General features: G+C 50.3%; 1 pseudogene; it reads right to left on the bottom strand.

Moving 5' to 3' along the window:
* Window positions 1-19,449, bottom strand: part of LOC113219885 — a 59,068-nt pseudogene extending 39,619 nt beyond the window's left edge.
* Window positions 19,450-20,331: the final 882 nt, after the last annotated feature.

Raw genomic sequence — 20,331 nt, 5'->3', positions numbered from 1 at the left:
CCGAGGCGGCTGCTGGGGCGCGCTCGGCGGCTGCGCTCCAAGGCGCCGGCTGCCATGATTGCGGGCAGCGGGACGCGCGCGCACGCTCGGGCCCGGCTCGGGGACCCGTGGCTGACCGACGGTCCCTGCAATCCCCGCAGCCTGGTGCCCACAGCCCCGAGCGCGCTGCGGACAGCGGCCAGGCTCTCCGGGCTCGTCCCCGCGGGGAACAGTGTGCGCCGCGGACCTCTCGACGCGGCCCCGGGACAGCGCTCGGGGCCGACAGTGGCAGCGGGCTTCCCCCAGGGTGGAGTTCGCGCATGGGCGACCCCGCGGTGGCTTCCAGGACACTTCGGGCCCCTCGGAGCGAGGGGTGCCCAGAGGGGTGGGAGTCGGGACCCGGCACACGGGAGCCGGCCTGCGGAGGCAGGGGTCAGCGCACAGTGCCGGGAGATGTAAGAGGGGCGCGCAAGGTGCCTGGAGGAGTTGGGTTGGGGGGTTGTTCACGGTGCCCCCCGGGAGGCGTGGGATGGGCGGGGGCGCAGTGCCCGGAGCCGCTGCCCAGCTCCGAGCGCGCTCTCTTCCTTCCCAGTGGAAACAACTTCCTGCTTCCCCGACTCAGGGCACAGGGAGCTGTGGGGAGAAGTTCAAGGCCGCAGCTTTGCTCTCTCGGAGCCCGATGGCGACACTGCTGGCCCCGAGCCACACGGTTCCTTTCCAGGCCCTCCAGGTGGTCGGGACCGGCTGGCCTCTAGGGTCCGGACACGGGTTAGAATGCCAAGGAGGCCGCGGCGTCTTTTCCCGCCCGCTCCACAGAGGCGCCCGAGTGGATCCCAAACCGCAGAGGGGCCGGCCTGGGCCTCCGGCTCTCGGGGACGCACGCGGACACAGAGTCACTATTCGGACACAGAGTCATTCTTCGGAGACCCGGTCCCCCTGCCCAAGCATGCCCTGGCTCAGAGCCGCATGGAGCTGACTGTCCCCAGACGCCTGCGACGGCCCGTTGGCGGCCAGGGCCCGAGAGAAACAAGGCCTCCCGGGTCCCATCCCAATGTCTCTCTGTGCTTGTCTCCCCCCAACCCCCCGCCGCCGGCCTTGGCATTCTAACCAGTGTCCCTTGACGTCACATCTCGCCATTTCTGCCAACCAATTGAAACTTGCCCGTTGTCATAAAAATATATATACTTTTTATGCCATTGGTAAATTCAAAAGTTCCTCGTGTGCCCTGCTTCCCAGGAAACTTCATTTCATGTTGGATTAGACTGCCCAGGAGGGCAACGCTGGGCAGGGGCAGCCGGGCAACTCTGCCAGGGCCTCGCTGCCCACTGAGCTGCCTTCCACAGCTCGCTAGACCCCCATGATTGTGGCTGTGAATTGTGCTAGCCACCCTGATACACACACCACTGCCTCCACCCCATGACACAGAAAATTTGGGGGGAGGGAAGGAAGAAGAACTCAGGGTATGTTAAGAAACCTTCCCAGTTGCTTTCCTGGGAGTTGGGGCGGTGGGGACTGGAATCTTAGTACAGCATCTTCTTTCTAGAAGCTGAAAGAATTCTAGGGATAGCTTTATTTATTTATTTTTTGCTATGGGAAAACTCAGTTTTAGAAAATGGAGTAGAAATGTTTTCCAATTAATCTTTTCATTGGAATCCAGACTGACTTTCCCTTTCCACAGCTGCCTGGTGGCTGCACTGTCGCGTGGGTCACCCTCTTTTCCTGAAGAAGGTCCTGTGTCTCCCCCTCACCCCCCAGCTCCAAGGGCTGTGGGGCCCAGAACTGGAAGCTCAGGAGCTCTGTGCTTCCCCAGAAAAGGGCACTGCTCTCTCGGCAGCCTGAGTCTCAGACATGCCGTGCCTACCTTCTAGCAATACAGCAGGGAAAATCAATCCTGTCTAGCACTGTGCTTTATAATTTTCTTTCTTCACTATTAAAAATTTCAGCCCCAGATAGGAAGTGTGGGGTAAAAGCACACATTCCCACAGGATGAGTCTGTGCGTAGCAGTGCCCAAAGCCCCACATATGCCCCTGTAGCCCCTCCTAACCCGGCCACACCAAGGCAGAACTCAACCACTAACTGCTCCATAAACTCCTCCTGTACCCCATCGTTACTGTATGGTTCAACTACTTTAAAAAACATGCTACAGATATTTTGTGGTTTAGCAAGTTTAGGGACTCCAGAAGAACAAAAATGCTTTAGAAACTGAGATGAATGCAGAGATCTAAACATCATAAGCACCAGGCCTTTTAATATGGAATCTTGTTTTTCCAAAATAATGAGCACACCCGGTAACGACCAAATGGGGATTCTGAACATAAATATATGGTTACTATTCTCAATAAAACTATTCTCAAGGGCAATCTCTAGAAATGATGCATACCTCGGAGATACACGTTCAAGGGAAAAAAGGAAAAAAAAGACCGCATCTAACAACCACACGATAATCTATTTATAATCACGTTCCTAAACACTATAAATATTATAACTAATGTGATATATGTTTTGTGATTAAATGGGTGGATTAAAACATTGAATTTAAAAAGCCACAAAGAAAAAGATTATCTTCTATTATGCCACTTACAACTTTTGTTCCATTGGCACAAATACAGATTTGACAACTATATCATTACTGAACGCAGTGACTAAATGCCAGGATATTAGCTTTGTAATTTTCACCTGAAATCATTGTATAATCATACTGGCTTGCTAACCTTCTTTTTATTAACTGATTTTTTTTTTTCTTGCTCTCACACCGTAGTAAGTTAATTCAATGCCTTTTTTCCACTTACAGTTTTTATTTGGTAAAGCAAGAAATCAGATAAGTCAGAACAATATTCAAGAACACACACTTTTTAAAAAAAATTTCCCCCTGTACTTGGCAAGGATTTACATATAATTTTGTTGCAAATGTAGAAATCAAATGCTGCTTTATTCAGCAAAAATCATAGCACTCAGGTAATTCCACTGGATAATATTCAGGTTAGCTTGTTTTTGTCTATTTGCTATCATATTATTCAAAATAAATAATATTTTTTAAAGTATGCTCAAATTATCAACAAGAAAACCTAGAAAATTTACATTTTCGTTGAGCACTATGATGGACAAGTTTCCAGGAAGAAAAACGTGGTTTTTGCCTGTGGGCCACAGCCATGCCTGAGGTCAGATGTTTGAAAATAAGCTCTAGGAAGGCTGTTGCTGTACTAGGATGTTTACAGTATCAGCTTTATACAGTTATTTTTTTCCTGATTTCTCCCCAGATCTGCCTAATGGGAATGGAGCCGGCAACTTCCTGCTGCCTTGCTTTCTCCGCCAGCCCCTAGCCCGCAGTCCAGCCTCAGAAGGCTGAGGGGGGGTGCTTCGGTTTAGTTTCTTTTTTCTCAACGGATCGACATTTAATAGTTTAAATTTTTCAGTATCCAAGACGTTAGGAGGACTTAGTAAACAGATGCATTGAATCTAATTAAAGCAAGGACAACGAGTGTGAGTGAAAAATCCCACTTTCACTCGGGTTCTGAACACTTAGTTGCACATCCAAGAATAATGATGTTTTTAAAGCCAGCCCAATAAACTTGAGATTGCAAGTTTTCGGTGGCTCCTGGATAAGATGCCACTTCGATCATCCTAGACAATGTGCCTTTTGAGGAGTTGCTCAGCAGCTTTGGGGACTCTGGATAAAGGCAAACCAGGCTTATGATTTTTTTTTTCTTTTGCCTTTGTTTCAAAGTAGTTTGCAGGTTTGAGAGTCCATTTTGATAGGCCTGTTTCATAATAACATACACTCTTACCGCATGATGGGTTTATTTTCACTCGCAGTTATTTATACGCAACCTCTAAGCATCAATCCGCCTTGGATAAACATGCGTTTATAATTTTCATAGAAACAAAACAGCAAAAGATAATTCAAAGTCAATAGGGTCTCAGGCTGGACAAGGAAATGTGAGCAGGCACCCGTGAAAAGGGTTCTTTCCTTCTGACATGATGAAGCATTTTTCAAAATCTTTTGCTTTATTTCACTGTTTTTTGTCAAACTTGGCATTTGTTTACTAGCAACAATAATGAAACTCTGACCAGGGAACGAGCCTGTTTAAGGACAAAAGCATACGCCGGACACTGCACTAGCGCACCCCACCCCAAAACAGCAAACAAAAAAAGCCCAGCATGCTGGCACCATTTTTTTCTATCTTCTTTCCTTTCTTTTTCAATGTAAAGAACATACTTAAGTGTGCCTGCATCTGTGAGTCATGCACATCGTGCTTTGATAGTGCCAGCTCCACACGCGTGCAATCACATGTCTGGTTCTTAACCTGTGTAAGCAGCACTTTGCCGCCTTTAACGTGGTTTGGAAGTCTTCACATTCATGTTTCATGTTGCAGTGCCTGCATATGTATCTCAGAAAGAAGTCTAACGACCCCGAAAGCATTCTTAAAGGGTTAATTATTACTTTTCAATTAAAAGGACCGCATAAAACAACTAGAAGTCTACAACAGGCGTGTGTTCAATCATATAAGAATATATTGTACATAATATTAATAAACACATGCTAGCATGAAAAATTTCCCCTGAGGAATGAGGAATTACGATTAATGTTTTCCATTCCAAAGAAGTAACAACAAAAATCTGAAAATATGTATTAAGGATGACAGACCAGTATCTCTGATTATATATGCATCTATCAAACGCCAAATCTAGATTCTTGACTTTAAGTGAGGAATGAGAAAAGACACCAAACTAAATGTTTTTAAAATAAAAATTACCATTCCAGAAGTGGGTGCTGAATTAATTTTAGTCGATCACTTCTATAATTTCTAAAATTGAATAATCAGAAATTGGGAAATTAACATTTTTCTAAAAAGTTTATGTGCTACTTATAATTTTATCGTACAGATCTTCAATGGGCTAGGTAAATTCCTCTAGAATAAACAGAAAAAAAAAAAAGAAAGGAGAAAAAAACTGATTTTGAAGTCAAATGGTTGGTTGTTAAGTTGCAAGAGACTGCAGGAATTTTTACTGAAATCAAGATTTCACAGATTACTTCTTTAAAATTACTACAACAAACTTAAGCTGCCCACAAATGGAACTCATACTGAAATTGGGATTTGGTTTTGGGGGACTGTCAATTACAAGTTGTTTGGAATTTGACCACACTGGTCTTATTTATTGAGAGACTCCCATTTTATTTTTAAAAAATCAAATGTGACTTCACACAACACAGGTGACTAATTTATATATAAAAATAGTTTCATTTTCCTGACTATATCCAAGTATCCTAGCTTTTAGATCTGGCTAACTTCAAGGTTAAGGTCAGATTTTTCATAGGAACCCTTTCTACAGAAAGAAAAGAAGTGTTTTATCACTACAAGACAATATTTAATTGCTGAAAAAAAAAAAAAAAAGCCAAAGAAGAAAACCAATGCTTTTTTGTTCCTTGTTATTTTATAGAGCCGCTTTTGGTATAGCTCCTAATTTTAAAAGAACATGGAAGTTCATTTTTTTAACTCCCAAAAAAGTGGTAATGTAAGCAACCACTCAAGAAGGGACACTGACCTTGAAAATAAATGCCTACATAATATTTACATGATGAACATATATTTTTAAAATTGATTTCAAAGTAATCTGAGATGTGGATAGGTATTTTCACTCCTATTTTGCTTGGTTTTCAATGATGCACAGAGGCAGGGGTTTTTGAATATCATCAAAGGTTTATACCTTTGCTAATATCTTATCCATCAATTTTTCAACTCTGCATTCTAAACATACTGCAAGATGCTGCTTCCCAAGCGCTCCTTGCCCGTTGACTTTCTGTCTGAGAGGAGGCAGCGGACCCAGAACCGCACGCTCCTTCCCTCACTCTCTCGACTTCTCCAAAACTGGAAGTCTCTCACACATAGAATGCCGGAAATTTGTAGGAGGACTCCAAGGCTCCCTGAGAAACTTCTTGAGTTGGGAAAAACCTTGTCAACGCACACCTGGACCTACAGATTCGGAAAAAGTAACCGGCTGTAGCCAAAAACCAAACACTCAACCACCGAACACAGTCTGCAAGAAACACAGAGTTCTTTGACGTGACAAGAAGAATTATAAATAAAATAGCTCCAAGGCAGACAGGCTGAATGAGCCTTTTAAGACAGCCTGTTGGTGCCTCAAACTTTAATACTTAGAGTATCAAATGTTAGCTCCACGAGGACAGCATCCTGGGATATGTGTGTGTGTACGCATATGTATTCGTGTGCATAAATGTATATACATAGGCGTGTGTAGAGCGGTGAATGTTTTGTTGCCTTTATGGCCTGGGGGCTGATCGAGGGCCAGTGGAACGCCCCTAGCCCAGAGGAAGAGGCAGGCTCTACCTGCGTTCTCCCTGGGTTACCCCTTCCTCATTACACGTACACAAACACCAAAAGCCAGGGAAAGCATAACTGCTGTAGATAACAAGGGCAGATCTCAGATAGAGAAAAGCTTTCTCTGCAATAAAGAATTATTTTGTGAATGGTAAGCCAGGCTGACCTCATTCATCATCATCAGGACAAAGCATAAGCAAGCCGGTCTTGGGAGCGTGGCACAGTGCGGCACCAGGGCACTGAGAAGGTGTGCCCTCTGCCAGGCAGCTCTGGAGGCCGCACAATCCCGTCCCCCAGGAGAGACGGCCCAAGTGTGTGGACCGGGCTGGGGTTTGGGCCCAGTAGACGCTTACACTGTCCAAGCTGGGTAGAGCAGTGGAGGACTGCAGACGACAGGCTTGGACCCCGGGAGAAACACTTAGGGCTCTCAGGCGTATATCCCGGGGGATCTCCAAACCATCCACTCCAATCCCCCAAAGTGGGGGCCATCTCGTTGTCATGTTCAAAGTCCTTCAGAAGCCTGCAGTGCTCTCTGTTTCAACTCCATTTCTCAGCCCACCTCTTTCTTATAGCCAGTGCAGAGGGTTTGACACCACGGTTCAAGTCAACAAAATCATCCTGATCACTTAGTAAGTGCCTGGCACCATGTGAATCACTAACCATTTGAGCCCTAAAACAGCAGCCTCGGAGTAAGGGGTTTTTCCTAAGGTAGTAAGGACAGCACCTCACGTGTGCAGAGCAAGCACTTCATCATTTACACAGCGCGTTCTCTCCTCGCCTCACATGACTCTCCTGGCCCGTGTGGCAGACAAAACAAGAACTCTCTTAGCTCTTTAAAGACTGGGGAAACTGAGTCCCAGGTGAATGGAGTGGTGACTAGGCCTGATACTACACAGACTTGGGACCCTGACTGCTGTGTACACACACGCACTTTTGTCATTTTTGTTTCTTTAAGGAAAACATCACCATCCACCCCTTCACACTCATACACACATAGGCTTATTTTATGAACAGTTTCCAAGCAAAACAGAGCCCCATTGATATTTAGGTCCCAGAACTGCCTTAAGCTGGTCCGGCTTTGGGAACTCTGCCCCCATCTCCCCTGCGGTGGCTTCCATCGTCCAAGGTGCCCACCTTTCCCTGCCAGGTGCATTCTGATCAGCCCCTAAAACTAGACTGGGGTGAATAGACCTTGGGTATAAAATCACAGACACAATAGCCTCACCAGAGTCCTTGTCACAAAGCTGCTTTGCCTGAGCTGAAGAATCACAATAACCCCATCCTCTGTCCTCATCTGCCAGGCTGCCAGCCCCTGCAACCAGAGCTTCCCTGGCCAGGCACCCGGGGTTCCAAGCCCCACTCAAGCTTCATCCCTGCTTACAGCCCTCTGTGAACCTGGCAGGCACCTGCCCCATGGCCTCAATATCAAAGGCCGATCAGTGTTGAGGACAGCCTGGGAGAACCCTCACCATCTCATGTCTGCAAGCACTGCTGAGAGAGGGGTGGCAGGGTCCCCAGCCTGCGCATCAGCATTCCACGGAGGCAAACTTTCGCTGATCAGATTGGATTATTGCTCCTCAGAAAGGAGAAAGGCTACGTAGAAGTGGTGGCTTTGGGAGAAATGCACGGAAATGAGGCAGGTGGGTAAAGAGGCACCGGGCTGTTTGGCAGTCGTTCTATGAAAGGCAAGAATTACAAGGCATGCCTCCCAGGGGCTTTCCTTCCCAGGTGGAGATTTGCACCGCACACCGAGAAGGTGATGGCCACATCTGCCTCCCCTAACTCATGGCCCACGGCAGGACCCCTACTCAGCTCCATCCTCACAACAGTAGGGCATATCCGACAACCCCTGACCACCAAGTCTTCCCAAAGCCAAATTCCACGTTAGAGTATTCCACTGTGCAATCGACAAGCAAAAAAAAAAAAAAAAAAAAAAAAAAAAAAAGTCTTCCTGGCAAAGTCTAGCAATATTTACAGCTGATGAACAAAACTGAAATAAGTGAGAATCAGGCAGAGGGCCTTCCTTGCCTGGCGGGGCCAGGAACTGGAAGCCATTCCGCTCATCTTGAGAGGCAAAGGCTTTCAAGAAGAGTCCTTTCTCTTCTTTCCTTTTTGCACCTAATTACAAAAGAAAGTACCTTCTTAAAAATCAAACAGAACCCTTATGAAAATTACAAGTGCTAAGTCTCAAAAGCTTCTTGGGATAAAAATTATAACCTTGTCCAACATTTGAGGAAAAAAAAACGAAGAAAGAGGTGAAATGGTCAAGGCCTGAATTTCGTGTCAACGGATGCATTCATGGCATGGCGTTAGCATCCTCCTCTGGCCTAGAACCGTTCCCGGGTGCTGGAAAGGTTATGATGTGGAGGAAAAAGAAGTTGGGCGGGGGAGGGGGCCCACTTGCTGAGGGTCTGAAGGGTTCCGTCTTCCCTCACCAGAGGAGTGGGGTTCGCATAGATGGAGCGTCTTTTTTTTTCCCGTGTGACAGGCTTCCTAACAGAAATAAAGAGCAGAAAAAGGAAAACAAGAACTAATACGCGTCTCCTCTGCATCCCGGCTGTCTAAGGTCCTTACGGGGCCTGCACAGGCCGACCACGAGCCCCGGGACCCGGGGAGCAGTGTCGCTGCGGCCTCCCCCAACCCCGCTCCAGGCGACAGGCACCCACGTGGCCGCGGGAGTGCGTGGGGACCTTGCGCAGCCCAGGAGCACCCGGCCCCGGGGCGGGAGGCGCGGGCCAGTGTCAGCCGGCCAGCTCCGGGCCTGGCGGGGCACAGGGCCTAGGCCCGCAGCGGCTCTGAAGGCGGGGAGGCCTCGGTGCGCCTCCTCCAGGCAGCCCCAGGGCTGGCATGCGAGGCAGGGCCGAGTCCGGCACCAGGCCTGAGGCTCCGGGTCCGCGGCGGGCGGGGAGTTCGGTCTGCAGCGGGGCGGGTCCCGGCGGGTCCCCGGGTTCGAAACGAGGCCTGGAGTCGGAGTCTGGGCCCGGGATCCGCCTCGGCAGGGACGAGGGTTCGAGCCGGGGTCCGAGGCCCGGGTCGGGTCGGAGTCGGCGGGCGGGTCCGGGGCCTGCGTCCGAGGGCGCGTCCGGGCAGAGGCGACGGCACGCGCCCCAATTAGCCGCGGGCCGGGCGGCGGGGCTGCCCTATTGAGGGCGAACAAAGGGCGCGACCCCGGGGTCAGGAGTCGCGGGCGGCAGCCGCCGCTTTGTTCGGCGCCTGTTTACTTTGCCCAAGCGGAGCTCACAATATATTGACTAAAGCGGATTAGGGGGTCGCGCCCCGGAGGCCCGGGCGGGCTGCTGGAGGCTCCGGGGCCCGCGCGACCTCCCAGCCGGGCGCGCCTGGCCGAGTCAGCCCCGTCCCCGCCGCCCGGGCGCCCCCAGCCTCGCCTCCGCCCCGCTCTGACGGGGAAACTGAGGCTCCGGCCGGCCGGGCCCGGGAGAGGAGGCTGTGCGGCCGGCGGGCAGCCCGGGACCGCCCGGAGCCAACCGGGACGTGGTGGGGTCGCCCCGGGCCCTGCATTTTAAAGAATTCTGCCCGTCCCGATACCGTGGGTCCTAGGAATTCATTTTACAGGGAAGCAAGTCGCACTTGCCTGAAGGCTAAGAAATATTAGTTGGAAACATGGACAGATTTTTCCATATAACAAAATCCTGGCACATTATGGTTAAGGAAGAACATTCTAGTCTCTTAACACAAGCGATGTGCTCCTGGCGTGAATAGGCGGGTGACCTAAGAGTGCAGAGAAATATTTTCAGGGCAATACAAGCTTAAAAAAAATAAATGTTTTCTTTCTTTTAGAAAAATAATAAGGCAACTGATGAGTCTAAATAAACCACTAGGATTCCCACTCAAAGACCACAATTCATTAATCTGACACTATAAATCCAGGATCTATGGACTTCTCCAGTAATAAACTTTCAGAATCTTTTAAATTATCTTTAAAAAACCAAACAGGGGAAGCAGAAAACTCAAACTGAAAATCAGGCCTCATGTCTCACCACGGGAGGGTTGTCATCCAACCAAGCAAGGATCCAGGAAGAAGACGGGCCTTTTTTCCCTCTTCTTAATGCTATTGTTTAGGGAACAAAAACACTTCTCGAGTCCACACAAAATCTTAAGTGAGATTTTTCTGCCCTGGTGTACAAGTATATGTGTTTGGTTAGAAAACTCACGTAGTATTTGATTAATAAGCTACCAACATATAAATCTTTTATGAAAGAAAGAACAATATTGACTTACTATTCCTATTTGTTGGCCTAACGAATACTTCTGCTACGTGTATCATCCATCCCCAACGACTGAAAGAAAGCATGCCATTTGTCTCTGTTTGTCTATCTTTCTATAATGAGTCTTTAAAAATAGTTTTTCCCTGATTATAAAAATGCCACGTGTTTAAGGAAGGCACAGGGAAGTGTAAATTATGTGCAATTTAAGAATAAAATATAAAGATAGATATTTAAGATACAGATAATTTCAGTAGTAAATAAAAAATATGGGTTAAGTATAAAATACACAAAAAAAGGAAAATTCACCTACATGCCATGATCCAGAAATAATATTCTGTTGTAATTCCCTCCCAACTATTGTTCAGCACACATATGCATACACAGACATATCTTACATATGTATATACTGTAGGAAGGTATTGTATCCCATACACACCCATGCCATTCCAAACTTTTTGTCAACACCATTTTATTATTTATTTATTTATTTATTTATTTATTTATTTATTGAGATGGAGTTTCACTCTTGTCACCCAGGCTGGAGTGCAATGGCATGATCTCAACCTCCGCCTCCCAAATTCAAGCAATTTTCCTGCCTCAGCCTCCTGACTAGCTGGGATTACAGGCACGAGCCACCACACCCGGCTAATTTTTGTATTCCTAGTAGAGACAGGGTTTCACCATGTTGGTCAGACTGGTCTCGGACTCCTGACCTCAAGTGATCCACCCGCCTTGGTCTCCCAAAATGTCAACACCGTTTTAAGGGTGACACAATGTTCCATTATTTCGCTATGGGATAATTTACTGTCATGTCCCCCTAATATGTCTATACTGTAATGAACACTGCAACCCTATGATCTCGCCTATGAAGTTTGTCTGCAACTTGGGTTATTAATAAATCTCGAGTGATCTAGTGTTAAGACGTTGAGGCCACTGCATTATTCTAAGGGGGTTAAGGTAGACCCTATAGATTTCATTTCTCCTGTCACGAATGTACTCGGCTATTCTAGAAATGCCTTTGGATCAGTTACTCAGAAGGCAATAGGGAGGTCCGTGTGGTTCCCCCTCCAGAGGCCTGGTTCTGTGGAACTTTTTCCTGATGGACTTGTGGGGTCGGCCAAGGCACGTGCATGACTGTGACATGGTACTGGGGGATTGTGCCCTTGCACTGAAGTTCTGGTGGATTTCTACCTACCAAACCACTTGGCACTAACCCCCACCCACGCGGCGGGTGTAAGTCAGGGCCATAAAGCTGAACACCTTGGAAACGTTATCCTAACAGTTCCGATGAAACTTTGCCTGTCTAAGAAGTGGTTTGTTTGATTTGGCCCGAGCATCTTTCTTTGCCGAGAATTCAAGTATCGAAGCTACTTTTTATATGCTCTCCCCTGCTCCCCGCAACCCATGCTGCAGTGTTCTGGGTTTTCTGTTAGGAACGGCCTGCTGCATCTTCCTACCTCCCAGCCCTCTCCTGCACGGGAAGACCTAGCATGCTCCCCTCCACAGCTCGGGCCCTGCGAGATAACGGGTTTCATACCACTCGCTCCGGCTCCCTGACGCCCTGAGCCCACCCGCAGGCCTGGCTTTGCCGTGGGGCTGTGCTGGCCGTGTGTCTGGCCTGCCCCAACAGGGCTCCCAGCACAGCAGGACAAGGAGGCTGGGTGCCGTGAAACCTGAGGTCTTCTCCCTGAACACCCAGACCCTGGGCCAGGCCCTCCTGAAGGAGGCAGTCAGAGAGAAAGAATTGCCACTGAGGACCAGAAAGACCAAGGTAACAAGGACGGACCAATCACAAAAGCCCATGGAGTTATCTGAAAATAGATGCTAGGAGAATTGATGAAAGCTGCTCGGCAGAGAGCAGAGCCTGGAAGGAAACACAGGAAAATGTGACCAGAGCTTGTCTCTGCGTGGGAGAAAGGATGAATAATTTTTCCCTTATGTGCATTTTTCTGTATTTTCCAAATTTTCTATAGTGAGCATATGTTGCTTTCATGATCAGAAAAGGACTATATTACTGATATGATTATATATATTATAAGTCAAATAGATATAATTCATTATGAGAATGAAATGAATTATTGTTAGTAGTTATGAGATTAATATAAACAACCATCGTCGTGTATTGCCAGAAAAGTTATTAAGATGATAGCAGTTGTTCTTGTGTCTCTAGCACATCCCCCTTCAGAGAAACTTTCAAATAGAAAATGAAACTGGGCATCTCTGCTATGCAAATATTGGTGGCTGTTGTCATATTCCTGCAACAGCCCTTGACAGTGGGCTGGGCTGGGTGCTGTTCTCACTTTAAATCCGGGGAGCTGAGGCTTGGAGGAATAAAGGGAACAGCCCCAGGACTTGAACAGAGCCCTTGGGTCACCCATGTCCCTCCTGTAGCTTCCAGGCCGTTTCCCCTGGGGATCCAATGTGTTTCCTGTTGTCCCCAATCTTTTAAATTTTTTCCACTATTAGAGGTAGTACCAGCAGCCAGGGTGGAACTGTAGTTCGTGAAGAACGCGTTGGCTTGCTTTAAAAGAATGGTATTTGTGCGAGTCCCTAAACTACTCGAGGGCCACCATCGGGCTTGTGGGTCATGCTGGGAAGTGGCCCGGCTGCCTGTGACAGTTTCTCAGCCAGGCAGGGACACTTTTCCACACGATGACATTGGAACTGAATGCCACACTCCTCCTTGGAAGAAAAAAATATGTATAGGACAAGAACTCAGGACATGTGTGTGGAAGAATCTCTGTGGTACGAGCCCAGCCTGAAAGAACTCTTAGGCCAGAAACACCCCTTTTCTGACCTTACTTTTGAAAACTGGGCCATTTCTGGCCCCTAATAACGGAGGGGGCCAATCTCCAAATTCAATGTACTTGATCTTAAATATCTTTCTTTAAAAGTGAGTTAAGGCCGGGCGCGGTGGCTCAAGCCTGTAATCCCAGCACTTTGGGAGGCCGAGACGGGTGGATCACGAGGTCAGGAGATCGAGACCATCCTGGCTAACACCGTGAAACCCCGTCTCTACTAAAAATACAAAAAACTAGCCGGGCGAGGTGGCGGGCGCCTGTAGTCCCAGCTACTCCGCAGGCTGAGGCAGGAGAATAGCGGGAACCCGGGAGGCAGAGCTTGCAGTGAGCTGAGATCCGGCCACTGCACTCCAGCCTGGGCGATAGAGCGAGACTCCGTCTCAAAAAAAAAAAAAAAAAAAAAAGTGAGTTAAAAGGCAAACTAGCATGCTGTTGTCTACTCTAAAAGGCAATTTCTAAATTTGGATTAAAAAAAAAAAATTGTACTCTAGCTTGGAAATCCAGTGGCTCTCAGAATGCAAGCGAGATACACCACTCTTTGTGCTAAAATCATCTTAAGCAGTTTAAAATAAATCAAAACAAAATGATGTGAGCAGAGCATATGTCTCCCATCCCTTGTTTTTTGAAGGCCGAGTGGGCCGGGCTGCCTAGCACAGACCGGTTCCGTCCGAGAGCCGCCGGGGCCCCGATCCTAGCAGTCAATGATTTTAACAGAAGGCCACCATGTCTCCTGGACCAAAGACACCTAGGTCTTTTACTCTCCAAAGACGGCCTCGGTTCTAGACAAGGATTAAATTATGAAATAAATCATTCCAGAACATAATCAACAGGTAAGATTAATAAATTGAGACATTTATTTCCCCAAGAAAAATGTCTGGCACTTGGAATTTCTAAGCTGCAAGTAGATGCACACATTTTCAAAAGATCTTTCTTTTCCTTCGCTTCCTCACACCGGGCACAGCAAAACATCTCTGCCTTCTAAAATAAAAACACATGCCACTTTAATTTAGCAAAGAAAAGCCAGAATGCAGAATCTTTGCAGAGATTTTTTTTTTTTTTTTAATTAAAAAGAGAGACTGACAACTTCGTTTTATACCTTTTCAGGGGAAGTTACCCTCCTCCCCATGGGTCAATAATTTAATGTCAAATCGCAGCAAAACAGCGAATTCCATCTCTGAGGCTCTAGAAGCTCAATCTAGAAGGAGAGATTTTAACTGTAACCCTAAACAGCAAATGCTGACATTTGTCTTGCTTTCAGATAGTCTCCAGACTGGGCCAGAACATGACTAATTTATTTTATCTTATCCATCTATCTAGGCACAGGATTAAAATATTTATATCAGTCTGTTCACTTTAAAATGTGCAGTTACAGACACCAGCTTCAGGGCCACTCCTTAATTTTTCACAGTTTTGGCTTTTCATTGTTTCCAGAAATGCACAGTCCTTGAATGGCGAATACTTGCAAATGCTGATGAAATCTTTAAGTGGGGAGCCTCTAACTAATATGAAAACCTCCTCTCTCAGGCTGCATGGACACTGCCCAGCCACGGTGACGGAGCTGTTCCAGTGCCTGCTTCCTGAGACAGGCCGGTGAATTCATGCAGGCTTGAGCCGGGCTTCTAGAAGGAGCACGCCTCTGGCCAGGGTGGCTGGTGGAAACCAGAGCTTGGCCAAGGGAGCCCCGGCCAGGCTGCCAGGTAGGCAGCAGGCGGCAGGGGGTTAATGTGGGGAGCGGGCAGGGGTGGGGTGGGAAGCCAGCTGGGGAAATGGGGGCTGCAGGGCCCAGCCCGACCAGGCGCAGACACAGGGGGCTCTGTCTGCCTGCCCGCTGCCCTGGCACTGTGACTAACCGCCCCACTATTGTGAGTCTGAAGTCAGCCCTTTGTGTCGTCCCCTGGCGTCTGGGAGCACAGCCGAAGAACCCTTTTCCAGCAGCCCCCCTCATTCTGGAACCTGCAGCCCCAACATCCATTCTTTCAGCTCTCAGGGTTGCTTGGGGCCGATGAGCCAGTGGAATCATCCCTTTCCCTGGCCAGGAAGGGCCACCAGCAAAAAAGAAGCCGAAAACCAGTCTCCCCTACTCTGGGTGGGGAAGTGGGGGGCACAGGGACCTACTAAACCTGCGTGCCCGCCACGGCAGCCCCTTCTCCACATGCAGCAACTGAGCCATTGAAATGGGGAGAGGCCAAATCGAATATGGAAAAAATGGCAAAATATCCCACTCACAGTTTCATACAAGCAACACATTGAAAGGGGATTTTGGAAGTTTATATTAGATTAAAATGAATTTTAGTACTAAAGTGAATCTCACCTGCTTATTTTCACTTTCCAAACATGTGGCTATTAGAAGATGTTAAATTACAGATGTGGCTTGCATTTGTGGCTCGCGTTGTTTTGTGTGAGCTCATGGATTTGGGGGCACTGGGACCTTGAAGGCTGCCTTCTCCTAGGGAGACAATGGCACTTCCCACCCATCATTGTCAGGAATACAAGGCCCTCGCAGCCACACTTGTCTCCTGACCCTGGCCTTGCATTCCCCTGTTTCGAGAATTGGGACTTACACACGCAGGTGTCTGGGAATCCTTTGTCAAACACGCATACACACGAGAATGCCTGCACACCCACACGCACATACATGGACACGTACAGACACACACAGCCCTGGCTCCTGTCCGCCGCAGGCTGGAGCAACCTGTCCCGGCTAGCCTTCATGGGGGCCAGACTCACAGGGCACCCAGATGCTCCCAACCCCACCCCTGGACCCAGACATCTGAGCCTTTGTCCTGGGACAGACAGGACCAACCCAGGCCACACCTGCTTTTCATGGGCCGGGGCACGTTCGGCTTCCTGGTTCCCTTCCTCCAGGAATACTAAAAATTCTATTTTATGACTGCATCAAATTAAAGACCAATATAACCAGGTCGAATTCATTATCATATATTCATTATTTTTATAGTCGTTTTTTCTTATGATTTTAAAAGAAATTAAAATGAAAACATTTCGTGGGCCCTAGGCTCTGTGCCTTGTGGGCATGTGGGCCCAGACCATCCCTCTGAGATCCCACGCCCAAACCCATGCCCCTGAGTCTCACCCGGTGAGGAGCGCAGGGGGCTTGCCTGAGTCTCACCCGGTGAGGAAGTGAGGAGCACAGGGGGCTTGCCTGCCATTGGCCCAGTGACCAGATAACCTTGTGAACTCATTGCTTAAGTCCTGCCTTCAATGTACAGTGTGTGAAGTCCTCACCAGATGCCAGAAAACGTTCCACATTATTTTTAAAACAGAAATTAGTCAAGAGGAAGGCCTGGGATGCTAGTGTGGTTGAAGGCCCCCAGTCAGTGGGCCCCAAGTCAGGGGGCCCAAGACCCCCACACGGTACAGGGCTGGGGTCTCCAATCAGGGACCAAGTTTAACACCAAGGACACCAAGTTCAACACCAAGAGGAGGCCAGCAAACAGGCGTGCTGCCCTGGGTAGTGACTGGTACGGTGAGGTGCAGCCTCCGAAGGCACCAGGCCCCTTCCGCCTCCCATCCTCCACCCCTGCTGCAGGTGCTGCGGGCCTCCCCCCCAACCCCGTTCTGGATGGAGGTGCAGAGGAGGCTGGGCTTTCCCGCGTCCCCCAGAACCGGCATCGGCTGCTCTGGCCTTTCCCTTCCCAGGGTGCCTCGGCGCCAGGCCAGGGCCCAAACCCTGCTCAGGAAGGAGGGCCGGTGCAGGAGATGGTTAAAATTCTGCATCCTTTTTGCATCCGCCTCCAGAGGAAGCGCTGCTTTTTTTTCGCCACCCCCCCCCCCCTGCCCCCCCTCGAAGCAGGAGGAGGGGGGAAAAAAGCTGAGAGCAGCAATTTGCAGGCCTTGGGATGTTTTTCTCCTTGACAGCCCCGGGCCCCGCCTCGCTCCGGCCCTTCCTCCGACTGCGCGCGGCTGGCCCTGTGGCCACGGCTGGGCTTGGTGTCTGCCGCTCCTGCCTGGCCCCCTGCACACGCGTCCTCCGCTCGGAGCCCAGGCCAGCCCCAGCCGGCAGGGAGGCCGGCTGGGGGCAGGCAGGCAGCGATGCCCGCGTCGGCCGCAGCTGCCTGGCACTGCCCTCCTTTGTGCCTGCCTCCTCTGCCAGCCTCCGCTCCAACCCCCCACCCCCACGAGGCCTGCTCCTGGGCCCGGCCGCAGGGCCTGCTGCCCGCAGAGCTCCCACCCTGCGCCCACTTGGGGTGCCCTCACCTTCTGGGCCCCCGGCTCCTGGCCTCAGGTCCTGCTGGTGCCCAGGTCGCCCGGCCCCGTCCTCCGTGCTCTGCGTTCGCCCCACCCTGCTGCCCGAGCTCGGCGGCGAGCCTGGCACCGTGCCAGGCTGCCTGGGAGCCCAGCCCGGGCAGGGCGAACTTTCCGGCGAGAGTGTGCATGGGGGGGGGGGGGTAGCTGCGGGGTGAGGGTGGTGCCAGGGGAGGGAGAGGGCCCCAGGTGCCTGGTGGCCAGCCCCCGGCCCCCAGCCCCCAGCCCCCGGCCAGCCTGCGGGGGCCTCCCCTGCCTCCCGTCTCCTGAGTCCCACAGAGGCGCAGACAACACCAGCGCTTGAGTCCCAGCAGCCATGTGCAGGAGCCGGCAAACAAACAAAAGCCCTTATTTATTTATTTAGTTCACACACCCAGATAAGGAGGCGCCTTTTGTGCACATAATTTCACACACATCAGAACGGAGGCGATGCCACGGTACTCCCCACAGCCCGAGAGCCCCGGACAGCCGCCTGGCCCTCATGAATAATTGCATCGCCTCGGCCTGGGCATTTCCATATTTAAATTGGGCAGCAGCGTATGATTAATTAAGAAGGAAAAAGGCAAAAAGGAAGAAAAGCAGTGGGGGTGGGGAGCCGGACACTCTGGGCAGCGTAATGTGCCAAGGTGCCCGCGGCTGCTTAACTCCTCCCATGCCAGGCCTGAGGGAGAGGCCACAGCAGGGGCTGGGAAGGGAGGCTCCTGAGACCCTCGGCCTGGAGGGCGGCATGCCCTTTGCTGCCATCCTGTGTTGAGTGCCACCCCAGCCTCACATGCTGCCTGGGGAAGGTTCTCTTCTTCCTGTTCATATTCTGGGCAGCTCACCATTGCTCAGGTCAAAATGTGCCATGCCAGTGCTGGGGAAAGAGACACATGGAGGCCCCCGAGTGGGGCACTTCCAGTGGCGACTGACTTGTCCTTTGCCCTGCACAGCTTCACCCCACACCCCTGCCACATGCAAGCTGCAATGCTGCCCTGCCTGGGGAGGCTCTGTGACCCCTGCACATTCTCACAAGCTCCTCCTCCAAAGGGCTGTTCCATGGCTCTTCTGGCCCTGAAAGCAGCCGGCCTGTTCCGGGAATGGGGCAGGAAGGCCTGCTCCCCTTCTAGAAAGATTCTTGGTTAAGTGAGTGCCAGGGAAGACTACATTCCTAAGGCAAGAAGTGGCCCTGGATTTAGAGTCTGGCCATCACCAAGGTTTGGCCCTATCCTTTGCCAACTGTGTGACCTGAGGCAGGTTATCTGGCCTCTCTGGGCCTCGGTCTGCCTGGCTGCAAAATGGGAATGATATGAATGCCCACTATGCCTGCCCCGTGGGGTCCAGGCGAGCAAGAGTGGCTCCTGGTTGGCAGAGAGACTGCCTGAGTTCCCAGAACCCTTGTCCTTGTGGTGGGCTGAAGTTTGAGCCAGAACAAGTCCAGCTAGACCCAGGACCATGCAGCTCTGCCCCTGCTGAGGCCCCAGGACAGTGGTCAGAAATTTGCTGAGAAAATAATCTGAATTCTTGTGACCAAGAGTGTCCTAGGGCCACCAGGCCTGGCTTGGTTGTGGGGGGCCCATCTGCCCTTGAGTGTATGCAGGGGTGCGTGGAGTGGAAGGGCTCTGGGGCAGGACCAGCTGCCCAGCAAGAGCCTCCTAGGTGTCCTCTGGGGTCTGGGCAGCGTTATTATCACCCCCCTTTACAGCTGGGGGAACTCGGGCACAGAGAGGTCAGGAGCATACCTGAGATCACAGCAAAGTGGGGGCTCTGGGATTTAAGAGCAACCCAGCTCCTGTCCCAAGGCTTTTCTTTTCTTTTTTTTTGAGATGGGGTCTTGCTCTGTTGCCCCTGCTGGAGTGCAGTGGCATGATCATAGCTCACTGCAGCTTCAACCTCTCAGGCTCAAGTTATCCTCCTGCCTCAGCCACACCAAGTAGCTGGGACTACAGGCATGTGCCACCACGCCCAGCTAATTTCTTTTTTATTTAACCTTTGTTGCTCAGGTTGGTCTCAAACTCCTAGGCTCACGCAGTCTTCCTGCCTTGGCCTCCCAATGTACTGGAATTACAGGTATGAGCTACTGTACTCAGCCCAAACCCAGGGCTCTTAACCAACCTACTGCGCACTGTGCTGGCCCCCAGTCAAGGGAGGGAATTCACGTCAGGCAAAAATGTTTTACAGAGAGGCAGCTAAGTCTGTTCCACAATGGAGGAGACAGTCCCCCTCACAAACCACCCCACAGATCGAACCCCAAGGAACTCTGCTCCTACGTGTGCCCATGGGGCAAGGGATGCAAAACACCAGGCGACGGCGCTCGGAGGATGGCACTCTTCCAGAGAGCTGTGTGTCTCTGGGAAAACTAACACACCTCTCTGGGCCTGTTGCTACAGCTTTACCATCAGCGATGTGACTGTAGGTCTTCTCGGCTGCCTGTCAGCGGATGCACAGGCCTGTGCACAGAGCTTCACAGGGACCACGCCGACATCACTGCACACCACCCTCCTGCTCATAGGACAGCCCATTCACACCCGCTTCTCCACCAGCCACAGGCTTCTTGGGAGGAGCAGACTATTCTCCACGGACAAGCCACTGCCCCTTTGAGGGCCTCAGCTTCTTTACCTATGAGATGAGGAAACAAATGTTCACTTCCCATGAGACTTGGGGGATGAAAAGGTAACCTCCGTAAAGCGGCCCCTGGTGTGGGGAAGCCACCCAATAGAGGACAGTCCCTCCTGCCTGCCCCC

Source organism: Piliocolobus tephrosceles, chromosome 19, assembly GCF_002776525.5.
Source record: "Piliocolobus tephrosceles isolate RC106 chromosome 19, ASM277652v3, whole genome shotgun sequence".
Taxonomy (NCBI): Eukaryota; Metazoa; Chordata; class Mammalia; order Primates; family Cercopithecidae; genus Piliocolobus; species Piliocolobus tephrosceles.
The sequence above is the reverse complement of the archived record's forward strand: the minus strand, read 5'-3'. Positions and strand labels throughout refer to the sequence as shown.